Source organism: Cornus florida, unplaced genomic scaffold (genome assembly GCF_030987335.1).
Source record: "Cornus florida cultivar Cherokee Brave unplaced genomic scaffold, ASM3098733v1 CherokeeBrave_3.0.0_Hap2_Chr10, whole genome shotgun sequence".
NCBI lineage: Eukaryota > Viridiplantae > Streptophyta > Magnoliopsida > Cornales > Cornaceae > Cornus > Cornus florida.
Genome location: NW_026775580.1, coordinates 82699173 through 82711623, shown reverse-complemented (window position 1 = coordinate 82711623; position 12451 = coordinate 82699173).

Genomic DNA, 12451 nt, shown 5'->3' with positions numbered 1-12451 from the left:
AATGTTGAAAATTCTTGGGGAGGCATGGCGCACTAGTTCAGCCCCGGAATTCACGCCAATGAACGATTTGGACTTTAGTCAAGTCAAGAGTATAAAATAATAATAATAATAATAATAATATTATTTAACAAACTCTAAATGATACTAATTATAAAAAAATAAAAAATAAAAAAATTCGACATGACCTCTACTAAAAATGATTGTACAACAACCTGTTTAAATGCATAAAAAGCAATGGTCTCTCTTAGACCTTCAAAACTTATCTAACATGTCCCAATACACAATGCAAATACTACATTTCAACATTCCTTTCAACATAGTTCATCTTATGGTGGAACAACCATATACCATTTAATCCAAATATCATAATTACAGTCCCAAAAATATGGTTAAGATCAAAAGTTCATATCTTACAACGTTTAGACAACTTATATTAAAGTTACAGCCCATGAATATAATTACAATAACAAAAGCCCATAACTCTCAGTACACAATACAATATGCTAAGTTTTACAAAAAAAATAGTGAGACTTAGATACAAAAATAACAAAATGATCTTCTAATCCATACTAGGCCTGTGGTGGAACGTCATCCGCCACTTCTTTTCCGTGACCTGAAAATGTTAAATATAAGGGGTGAGCAAATTGCTCAGTAGGTGGTGCCTAAGACGCATCTTTTGTGACCCCGTAAATCCAAATAATGAATAAAAATATAGGGAACGTGATCATACTATGCCGGGAGAAAATATAACAATTACAAGACCAAAATGGACAATCTGATGCTATAGAATGATATGCCGTGCTATATCGCTCCCCGTTTCCAAAATCACTTCCATTCTCCATTTTTCAAATCGTTAATATAACCCGTCCCAAGGTGACTCCCTAGCGACACGAGAGAAGGATTGGCTACTGTCCCTGACCCTTGGTAACTCCGCGGTGTCATTTGGGGCCCAGATAGCTCAACCACGCTAGGGTAATTTCCCTAATTCCCTCTAGGTTATATTAATACCATTGACCCTCGGTACCTCCTCGGCGTCCGGGTTTTCTCAAAACCCCTTATCAAAAATCTTTCCCAAAACCTTTTTTTTTTTTCTTTTCAAAACATCATTCCCATTTCTTCCCAATGAAGTGCTTAGATGCTTCATGCCGCAATTTTACATTTCACAACTAATTCAACTTAAACCACTAGCAAGCTTTACAAGAATTTCCTACAAAAATACAACATGCTTTCATTTAATAATAATCTAGCATGGCAAACATATAAAACATGAATTCTAATCCATATAAACATGTTTGAATCACCACACATCCATTTACACATAATTAAACATTCCGTATACAATATTTAAACAATTTTGTAAGAATTTATACAACATAGACATGTTAGATAACAATGTATACAAGAATAATTTACTAAAATCCAAAAAATTATGAATTAAACACCCCTACCTCAAAGAAGGAGAAAACCCCAAAAATGTGCCCAAAATTTCGAAATCCAATGGTGGCCAAACGGGACTTTGCTCCGATTAAAACGTAAATCTCGACGCGTGTAATACCCCTAATTTTAAAAAGATAGTCTCGGTATTTATTTTCTAATGTTTTAGTTGTATTTTATTTATTTATTTGATTATGTTATTCTTTACTTACTTGTTTAATTGAATTGTTTAATTATGTATTTTATTTGCCTAAATGTGTTATTTGACTTAATTGATTATGTGCTTGAATGTTATTTGACTTAGTTGGTTTAATTAAATTGTATGTGTTGTTTATTTGAAATAAATTGTAGATTAAATGTTTCTTTTGTTTTATTTTATTTTTATTTTTAATGGTTAGTATTAATGGGCCAACCAATTGGGTTCCATGGACTACTTGGATAAGGGGTTTAATGGGTACGAATAATTATCTATGGATAGTTGTATATGTATATATAATAAATAAATATATATGTATATGTATATATATATATATATATATAAGGAAAGTTCTTTAGTAATAGTCTGATGTATATTTATATATTTTATATAATAAGAATATACATAGATTATACGTAACATATATTTTAGTTACCTTTTTAGTATTTTAATTTTTATTATTTTCTTTATTAGTTTGACTTGGATTAAGAAAATGAATAGGGTTATTATTTAGCTTATAAATATATAGCTATAGGGTTGGAAAAGGGGATAGGAAATATATCACGTAATATATTTTAGAGAGAGAGAGAGAAAGAAAGAAGGAAGAAGAAGGAAGAGATAGAGGAAGAATGAGGTTAGGGTTTTTATCAAATCCCTAAAGACAAGTTCTTGTTCTACACTTTTCCTTTGATTTGTGAATTATATATCTCTTGTATACTTTTAGGATTGTTTAAAGAACAATTAAAACTGAAATCTCTAATTTAATTGATCTAGAACATAGGATTCATAAATTATATTTCATGATTGTTCTTGTTGTATGAATTGATAAATTCATGGATTTGATATGGGTTCTTTATGGATTTTTACATGTCTTAAATAATGTATTTTCATATCTGTATATTGATGGAACCTAAAAACATGCCTTAGAATCCTTAAACAGTAAAGAATAAATTCATAGTAGGGTTTCTAGGTTGAATCGCGTAATAGTACTCGATCCGCCGTTACAGTGCTCGAGCCTTAGAAGCAAAGCTCGAGTTATTGATGTTAAGCTCGAGCCATGGACCGAAAGCTCGAGCTATTGGAGAAAAGCTCGAGGTATGGTCAGGAAGCTTTAGCCATTAAGGTGAAAGCTCGAGCCTTACCTAGGGGAGTTTTGTAAACAACGTTAAATTAATTTTTATTGAATTTGAGGGGTCCTAAATATCAAATAAGGACTAGGTATGAGTTTACATAAATTATATACAAACTTAAATATAACAATGCATGCTATTTGAATTCTTTGATGAATGAATGGATTTTATCTTTATTTTATTCTAGTAATTAAGATTAAATGTGTAGCATAAATTGTATTTGGAGAATACTTATTTGACTGTATAGTAAAATATTAACATGTTTAAGATTTAGTTTGTGTAGGATATATGAAGTTGGAAGCTTAAATAAATTATAAGTCATTCCTATTTTGTGATAGCATGATATTATATTATTATGTTTATTTCTGCATTATTTGATGTACTTCTTTAATTGTTACATCAACTATTGAATTGTGTGGATGTAGTGCACCAGTATGGGATGGTGGCATTTTAGAGATGGATTAACTTATCAGTTAAGTCTTATCTACTTTATAAGGAAACGGATTAACTAAAATGTTAAGTCTTACTTATATTCGTGTCTGGTCAACTGAACAAGTTGGATGATACATAATGGATTACTTTATATTGGATAGGATATTATATATATATATATATATATAGACATATGTCATGATATGAGCTTGAGCCTCAGGATCAGTGAATAGGGTGTGTATATTTCCAGGGATGTGTAGCTAGATATAGTGTAATTGTGCCCTGGTTAGTTTAGGTATTCATGCCCATTATATGTGCGTTTTTGCATGTTGCCTATTATTCAGGTTGAAACAACCCTATAGTCTAGTGAGGTTCCTTTAGTGTGTATATGTATTTATAAACCATATAGTTATTGCATGGGTTAACTATAGTTATATAGTGTCTCCGGTCTCTGTTTGGGTTGTCGTAAAAAGACTTGTTCGTGGGCTGGGCCCACTATTATTTTTCAGGTGTTCGTCAATTTCAAACATAGAGCTTGTTCGTGCTGAGCAGAGGTAGTCCACACATTCTTCTGATTTTACGTAGGATTCTCTTTATGTTTTAGTTTTGGATTATATTTCTTTTCAATTATTTCAGTTGGGATATCATTAGGGGTCCACTAGATGGATTCCCGAGTTGTAATAATATTAAAGGTTTTGGATATTTCATTTGGAGGATTAATTATTTATTAATTTAAGGATTTATTATTTAGTTTTATTTTCTGCTATTTTATTTATTCTTAGTTATTTCTTTTGTAATCAAATACTTGTTTATATACTTAATTGTTTGGTATCCCTCGGATCTGTGCTTGGACTTGATCATCCGTGGCTCTATAATCGAGGGGTATCACAGCGCGCTCGTCGATTTTACCTTCAGTGGCAAAGTTTAAATCCACATCACTGAATCATGAATTCTAACACTCGACCTTCACTGTGTGTCTCGGTTGTGTGTGTGTCCTCAATTCTTTCCTCTTTATCCGAGTATTCTAAGTCAGTGCACAAACACACCTTTATATAAAGCAATTCCACCGACACCATTCACACAACTCACCAACAAATATCAAAGATAATCATTACAATTTCAATCTTCCTTTTTGCCTTTTTTTATCCCGTTAATTTCGTCCACTTGCCCACACTCTTATCTCCATCAGATGCATTATATAACATATACTTCATCCGTCCCATATTAGTAGTCCACTATTCTCTTTTTACATGTCCCAAATTAGTTGTCCTCTTTAAAAAGTCAAAACAAATAAGTTCTATATTTTCATCATTGTCCTTTATCTTTTTAAAAAATTTCAAACTTTGTAACTATATATATTTAAATTAGAAGGGACAAATTGGTAATTTTAAAAGAGGACACTGCATTAAATGCATGTCTCCTTAAAAACTTTAATTTCTAAAAATAAACTTCTAATGTGGGACGGAAGGAGTATACAATTGCATATACATTGTGGACAAAGTCAAACCACACAAATATCTCTCCAAAGCTTTGGACAAAGCCACGTGATCAACCAGACCAAAATTGATTTTTGGCCAAACAATGCTCCAGTGGGTCCTACGCCACTATTACAATTTTCTCTTTCTTTCCTCTCATGTTGGTGCATCTCCTTCAGACAAAAATCATAAAACCAACCCATCAACTAACTCATTAGTGGGACCCGTACCAAAAATCATCACCAATTCCATTCTTTTAATTTTGGCTGCTAGCTCCCATTCAGACGCAAACAATATACATACACACACACACACACACACACACACACACACACACACACACACACACACACACAATTGCAAAACAAAGAAACCAAACCACCCATTAAGTCATGATTAAATGTCTTAATGGGATAATTTTAATTATAATTAAATAATTAATTATGAGCCATGATAGCTTAATTTCTTATTGTTAATGCTTTTTAGGTTCTGGTAGCATGATTATTATCGTAATTATGTAATGAACAATATGAATATTATTCTGTCTAAATTATGTTTATCCCAGATTCAATTATGGGTCGTCCAAAAGTCGCGTTGGAATGTTTAACCCGTTTTTGCATTAAATTGCTGCACAGGGTATTGTTTCCAGTAAATCGTTGACAGACGAGTAATAGAATCTCTCTTAAGCAGAAAGACGACAGAATAGTAACTTACTGTTCACTATATAATATTATAATATTTATACTATGCAGACCTTAAAGCATTAACAATAATTAACAGCCATGTTACAACCATCTTCTTCCTCCTCAAAACAAAACAAAATATTTGATCGATAATAATGATGCTAAACGATTAATAATATAAGATTAAATAACAATATTTAAACCAGAGTTTAACAGACTTACAGAAAACTTTCTTATTAAACTTCCAAGCTAATACAGAGAAATATTACAAAAGAGAGAAAAGGAAATTGAAAGATACATTGATGGGAAACTTTGCCCTCTATTTATACATAAAATGGACTTGAAATTATCATTTTGAAGTCCGCATAGTGCATGGGATCGTGTGCTGAAATATTATTGCAGTCGGTCGGCCCACCACTAAGTTCTGTCTCCTTATCGGATAAAAAGTAGATATCTGATGAAGGACATACTGTAGAACCAAAGACTTTTGGGGAAAAGTTATTTGGCTGCTTCTGTCGGCAGGATAAGAGGAATCTTTACTTTTTGGGTGGATTCATCTTGTCCATCAAGTGACTGGTGAGAGAGTCCCAATAGTCTGCTACTGTAGGCTCATCTTCAGAAATAAGATCTTCATTGGGATCTTGTGCATAACCGGCTAGACAGGAAAACTGATTACCGTCTTGACTGGTCTGGCTAGAGACTGACACCATGGATGCATCATCTCGTACTGTAGGAGTGGAGGAATCAAAGGATTTAACAAATTTGGTCCTCATAAAATCCATGCATTTAACCATTAAATCAGCTTCGGTAATTAATGGTTGTTGATTTCTGATCATATCTTTAACAAGGTCAAAGGGTTAAAGATTTCGGGTTCTGGAATAGTTAACTTTGGAATCTTATCCATGTATTCCAGTGTTTTCTTTCTGATCTGATGGAGGAGGGCTTGGATAGGTTCTTGAGTCATGCCTGACCACCATCGGTAAAAGAAGATCCTCTGGAGGACTGGTAACTTATCAGTGGTATAACCACATTGGAAATCCCATTTCCAAATCCAAGGGATTCCAAATTCAGTAAAGAACAATAGGTTGGATTTCCCTATAGGAATATTATCCTGCCCCCGTAATTAAGGATGAAATTGTTGCCATGGTAAGTATAATTGGCTGATAGATTCGGGCAACATATCCAGATCAGGGCCAAATATAGCCCACCAGGGTATAACCCAGTTGGGGAAATCAGCCTTAACTGATTGAGGGTATATCTTGAAGAACCAAGAATGCTTATGCTTCGGATTTTGATAAAAGAACGAATATGTCCAAGCTGAGATATAATCCCAATAATTATAACTGTGACCATAGGATATTTTTCTTGGCAAATTGGGATTTAATCCCCAGTCACTAGGCCGTATAAGCCTCTTAAAGATAGCTTTACTATAAGTAAGAGGACTATCTTTGGAATTCGAAAATTGCTTCGTGTGGTTGATCTCCACAGAGGAAATTTCAATAAGAATGGCTTCATAGATATATCTATGGCGACCATCCGGTGCAGCATATTGTTGAGTTTGGAAATATCTGGATTTTACTTCCCAAGGATCTGGCATCCATTGCTCATCTTGAGAATCCAGTATCAGTACTGTTTGAATATACCTTTGATTAGGTATCCATGGAGTTTCTTGTTCAAGAACCTCTTTCATGGTTGGTTTCTGTTGTTTTTACTGGGAACTGCTGCTTCCTTTAGAAGATGTGTTGAGCAGATCAGCAACATGTTCCAAGTATGGAAATTGATCATTAGTGAGTGGTATAACCACTTTGGCCTTAGCCTTGTTTTTGCCACGAGCCTTTGGAGTATTACCCCGGCCCTGCCCATGGGGGGGCGGATTCATGAACCTTGCAAAAATTCACGAGTTAGAAAATCAGGTAAAGAATTAGAACTGCCTTTAATATATTCAATAGAAAAATCAAAAGCAGATAAATCAGCTTGCCAACCAGCAAATATCTGTTTGGACACTAAATTCTTTACATCTTTTTCCAGTACTTGTTTAGCATCACTACAATCAATGCGTAACAAGAATTTCTGATTGATTAAATCATCTTGGAATTTATAAATGCATTTAACCAAAGAAAGAATTTCCTTTTTGATGGTTGAATAATTTAATTGTGCATTTTTCCAAGTTCCTGAAGTGAAGCGAACAAGCTCCTCTGTTCCTATGTTTGGATTTTTCTGTTTAAGAATACCACCGTATCCAATATTGGAGGCATCTGTTTCCACAATTTTGAACCATGAAGAATTGGCTAGAGCTAAGCAAGGAATTTGTTTGGCTCTGAGTTTAATCTTCTGGACTGCCTTGGTGTGGTCCAAAGTCCATGGGGAAGGAGATTTCCTTAACCTGGTGTACAAAATTGCTGTGTCCTGTGCAAGATCTCTGTAGTGATTTCGAATATAATTCAAGCTACCCAGAAATCTTTGAAGCTGAGTTTTATCCTTAATTTCATCTGGAAATTTAGAAGCAAACTCAATACTGCGATTAATACTTCTAATTTTCCCATCACAAATTTCATGTCCAAGAAATCTGACCTTAGTTAAAAACAATTTTAGTTTAGGAGCAGAAACCACTAAACCACTACGGTAAATGACATCTTTGAAAATTTTCAAGTGTTTATAATGCTGATCTATGGATTTTGAAAATATGAGAATATCATCAATATAAACAATAGAAAATTCAGTAAAAGGATTAAATATGTCATTCAAAATATGTTGAAATTCTGAAGGGGCATTTTTTAATCCAAATGGCATCACTGTCCATTCATACTGTCCAAAAGGTACACAAAAAGCTGTTTTGTACCTGTCTTCTTCTGCAATCTGTACCTGGTAATATCCAGATTTAAGATTAAATTTAGAAAAGATTACAGCATATTGTAACCTATCTAAAAGATCTTTAATATTGGGAATTGGATACCGGATCCAACTCAAAGCAAGATTGAGTGGCCGATAATCAATAACCAAGTGAGGAATTCCTTGTTCTTTTTCAGCATTTTTATTAACATAAAAAGCTCTGCAACTCCAGGGGGAGTAGCTAGTAGTGACAAGCTTTTTAGCCATTAAAGAGCTGATTTCAGTTTTACATAATTCCAAGTAGTCAGCTTTCATATGGCTAGGACTAGCTTTAGAAGGAATCATGCGATCGGGAAATCCCTTTTCATAGGGTAAAGAAACAATATGCTTCTTTCTGGCCCAAAAAGCATTAGAAATTTCACTACAGATTTCCTTTAGAAAGTTTTGTCGTAGTAACTCAATTTTCTGTTGCTCAGTGGGTTGTACCAATCTTTGATTAATTGCTAAGGAGGATACCTCATTTTGCAAATAATTCAGTTGCTTTTCCTTAAAGATAATGTTATCTTTAAGAGCATTGATATGCTTGTTTACTGGTGGGGTCAAGAACTGGAAAGTAATTGACTGGCCATGTAAATTAGAGCATATTCCATGAGAATCAATTTTCCTAATTGGCATAATCAAAGCTAAAAAGGGGGTGCCCAAAATAACTTGTTGTGCCATATTCCTGATGAGTAAGAAAGTAGATGGTAAACAAACTCCTTCTTTACAAATGAAAATATGATTAAGTTTATACTTAATCTGCATCTTACCTCCACTTGCACTGGTAAGACCTTGAGTGGTTTTCTCAAAGTATTGAGTAGGAACCAATCCTTCCTGTATGCAGTTCATGTCTGCACCACTATCAACTAAGGCAATTGCATTAGTGATTGTGTACTCCTGATTAATTACCAAATTGATAGAGATATACCATTTTTGGTAAGTAACTTGATTCAAGAGTTGGAGATAATTAGTACCTTCTGATTGAGGGACGTCATCATTAGATGATGAAGATGGAATTGCAGATTTTGCTTTTAAAAGAGTAATTTCCAAATCCATCTTAGTCTGACGAGACTTTAATTGACGAATTTCTTCTTTTAAAAGATTAATCTCCATTCTGAGATCAGGGAGATTAGCAGGACGAGAATTTTGTCCTTGGTGTTCTAATCTGCTTAGAACTTCTTTCATGCTGTAATGATTTTCTGCTCTCAGAAAATCTGGATTATCCGTATCCTCATTAGATCGTGCTAGAGCAGAACCTATTTCAAAGACTTTCATCTTGATTTGAGGATCCTGGATATGATCTATAAGATCCAATAAGGATTGTTGAGTCGAAGTCAAAACATTTAAGCTTAACCTATTCATCTCAACAATTGCCTTATAATAATCATCATCATGCGAGGGATTACAGGAACATCTAGGGTTTTCAATCTCTGCTTCAGAGGAAGAAGAAGACTGTAATTCCATGACAACATCCCCATAATCACTTGATAATTCTGATTCAGAAGAACTAGTATTAAGTAACAATTTACTTAATTGAAGTCTCAGTTCTTCTTCGATATGAAGACTATTGAGTTTTTCCTTAGTTCTGCACTTGTTTGCATAGTGGCTGATACGTCCACATTTGAAACATTTAGCCTCAGCTTTGGGTTTTCCTTTACCCTTTGCTTTAGGAATATATTTCCTTTTAGGCTTAGTATACTGTTTAGAATTATCCTTTTCCGTTGAATAATTCTTTCTTTTGGAATACTTCCTTTTATAAGGTTTTTCAACCTTATTTCTTTTCCTAGGTTTAGGATAAGATAAGGGAGTCTGGTAGGCAAATTGATCACAAAATTCACCTACTTCCTTTCGACCAGTTAATCTTTGTGATTTTAACTGGGATTGTAATTTCAGATCATTACAGAGAGCTAGACCTTCCTGGATTACAATGTTGACTAGTCCACCATAGGTATAGTTTCTGTAAGGGATAGAGATACCATTATTCCTATCTCTAAGCTTTTTCCTGATTCTTTCGGCAAAAAAGGTTGGTAAACCATCCACAAATTTTGCCTTCCAATGCTCATGATTTGCATCATTGAGTTGGAGAACTTTTGCCAAGAAGACATCTTTATACCACCGAAAATGAGTTAAAGATGGACATCGTAAATTCTGTAGAAGTTCACGACTCCGCTCACTATTAGCACCTTCAGGGCCAACAAAATGTTGGATAATAGTGGTAATGAGGGTGTAAACCGCATCAGGAGCAGGTCCTGCTTGTTGAGTAGCTTCATCTTTAACAAGCTTGGTAGCAGAAAAGATTTCAGCTTTCTGAATGTCAGTGAGAACATTATCCCATGATCCTTTAAGGATTCCTGTAAAACCAGCAACGACAAACTTAGTAATGGTTGGGTCAGTATTGTTGTTGATTTTACAAACTTGGCTATACATCAACATTTGATGAATAACCTCGTAAATCTGATAATCAGATTTGCCATCTATGTTCCATTCACAAATGGTCTTGCCATGAAAAGATTTCTGTGTATGAAAATAATCTTCTTCATACAAGATATCTTGAGGTGTGGGTCTGGGATAATAATATCTACTCGGAGTAGGGGCTGTATTAGAGTGGATATTCTTATCATAGACAATTCGGTTTAACTCAGGCATCTGAGTAAAATCATTTTGGAATACCTCAATATGAGGTAACACATTCTCAGAATCAGAACCAATTTCAGATTCATCATGGGATAAAGTCTGAATTTTGAGTCCTTGAATTTTCTGAGTAAGAAGAGTAAGAAATTCTTCATTCTTCTTAGGATGTATCAGATTGAAGCCTTGAACTTCAATTGCAGGTTTCACCAATGCTTTGGATAAGGAAGCTTCTGGAGGAGAAGTTTTAACAGTAATACACTTAGTATTAATTGTATTTAATACAGTGTCAATTCCTGTTTCAATTCTCCCAAGCTGGGACCCTATCGTTTGTAAGCAAACATTAGTATAATTGTTCTGCCTGTAAACATGAGAAATGTCCTTTTTAGTAGCATTACAGGATGGATCAATTATTCTGGGTTGGCTATAAGCCTTGGTTTCCACTTTAAAACCACTGTCAGGGTCAATTCTTTTCAGAATTAGATGTTCATTGGGAGGATGGACAGAGTGAAAAACCTTATCTTCAGATGTGGTCCATGGTTTGAGAAAATCATCCAATATGTTTATATTAACAAGAGAATGATTGGTCATGTAGAACTAAGAAACAAAAGGTATAACCATTTTGCGTTCTTGTAGAAATTCATAAAATTGGGTTTTAAAAAGCTGTAATTGATTTTGGTCAAAAACTTTAAAATACCAATTTCTGAATTCTTTATATTGATCCTGTTGAAATTCAGTATTAATGGCAATTCTATCAGGGACAAAATCCATTAAAACTAATATTCATGAGGGTCATTGATGTCTGGAGGATCATCAAATTGATCCTTGACAGATTCATTTCTGATTCCCATTTCAGATGGAGTTGGGCTGAATTCAATTCCGAATTGGCGACGAGACATACCTATTGGTGCTTTCTCGTAGAATCCTCTTGGAATTTGATTCTGAGATTGCTGTATTCCTTTCAGCTTGAGTTTGGAACCAACCGCTTCAGGGAGTTCTTCCTTTCGGTAATCCGACGAGATCGAATGTCGAGAAGGAGGACAAGAAACATGATAAGGAAGATGACTTCCTTTAGATGATGTAGATCTGGATAGATCGATGGATTTTCTGAAATTCAGAAAAACATCACCATCTTGGTCCTGAATAACACAGTCTAAGCTATGATTAGCAATTGGCTGTGCTGGAACGGCATTAGAAATCGTCCAGTGTTCAGGAAATGTTATCTCACTCCAAGGAATCATCCCTTTTGTGGCAACATTTGATGTGTACATGTTGGTGTCCCATAGCGCTGTTACTCCTTTAGAGTCTTTCGTATGGCATTGGGACACATAGTATCAAGTACTTTGTAATGGATGCGATAAATAACACTTATCACTTCCGATCCAGGTAAGTAATCATACCCATAAGTCTGAACCCTAAGACTAACTGCCTCATGGATATTTTTATCTGTCAAAGATAAATTCAGACTAGGATAGACATTAAAATAAACCGGTCCATGACATAGACTGGTTTCCAGTGCACCCATCAAGGAAGGGTGAAATTTCAGACATCGAGCATCCCTAAGGGTTGCTTGAATACAAGCATCCATACCTAACAAGGTTAAAG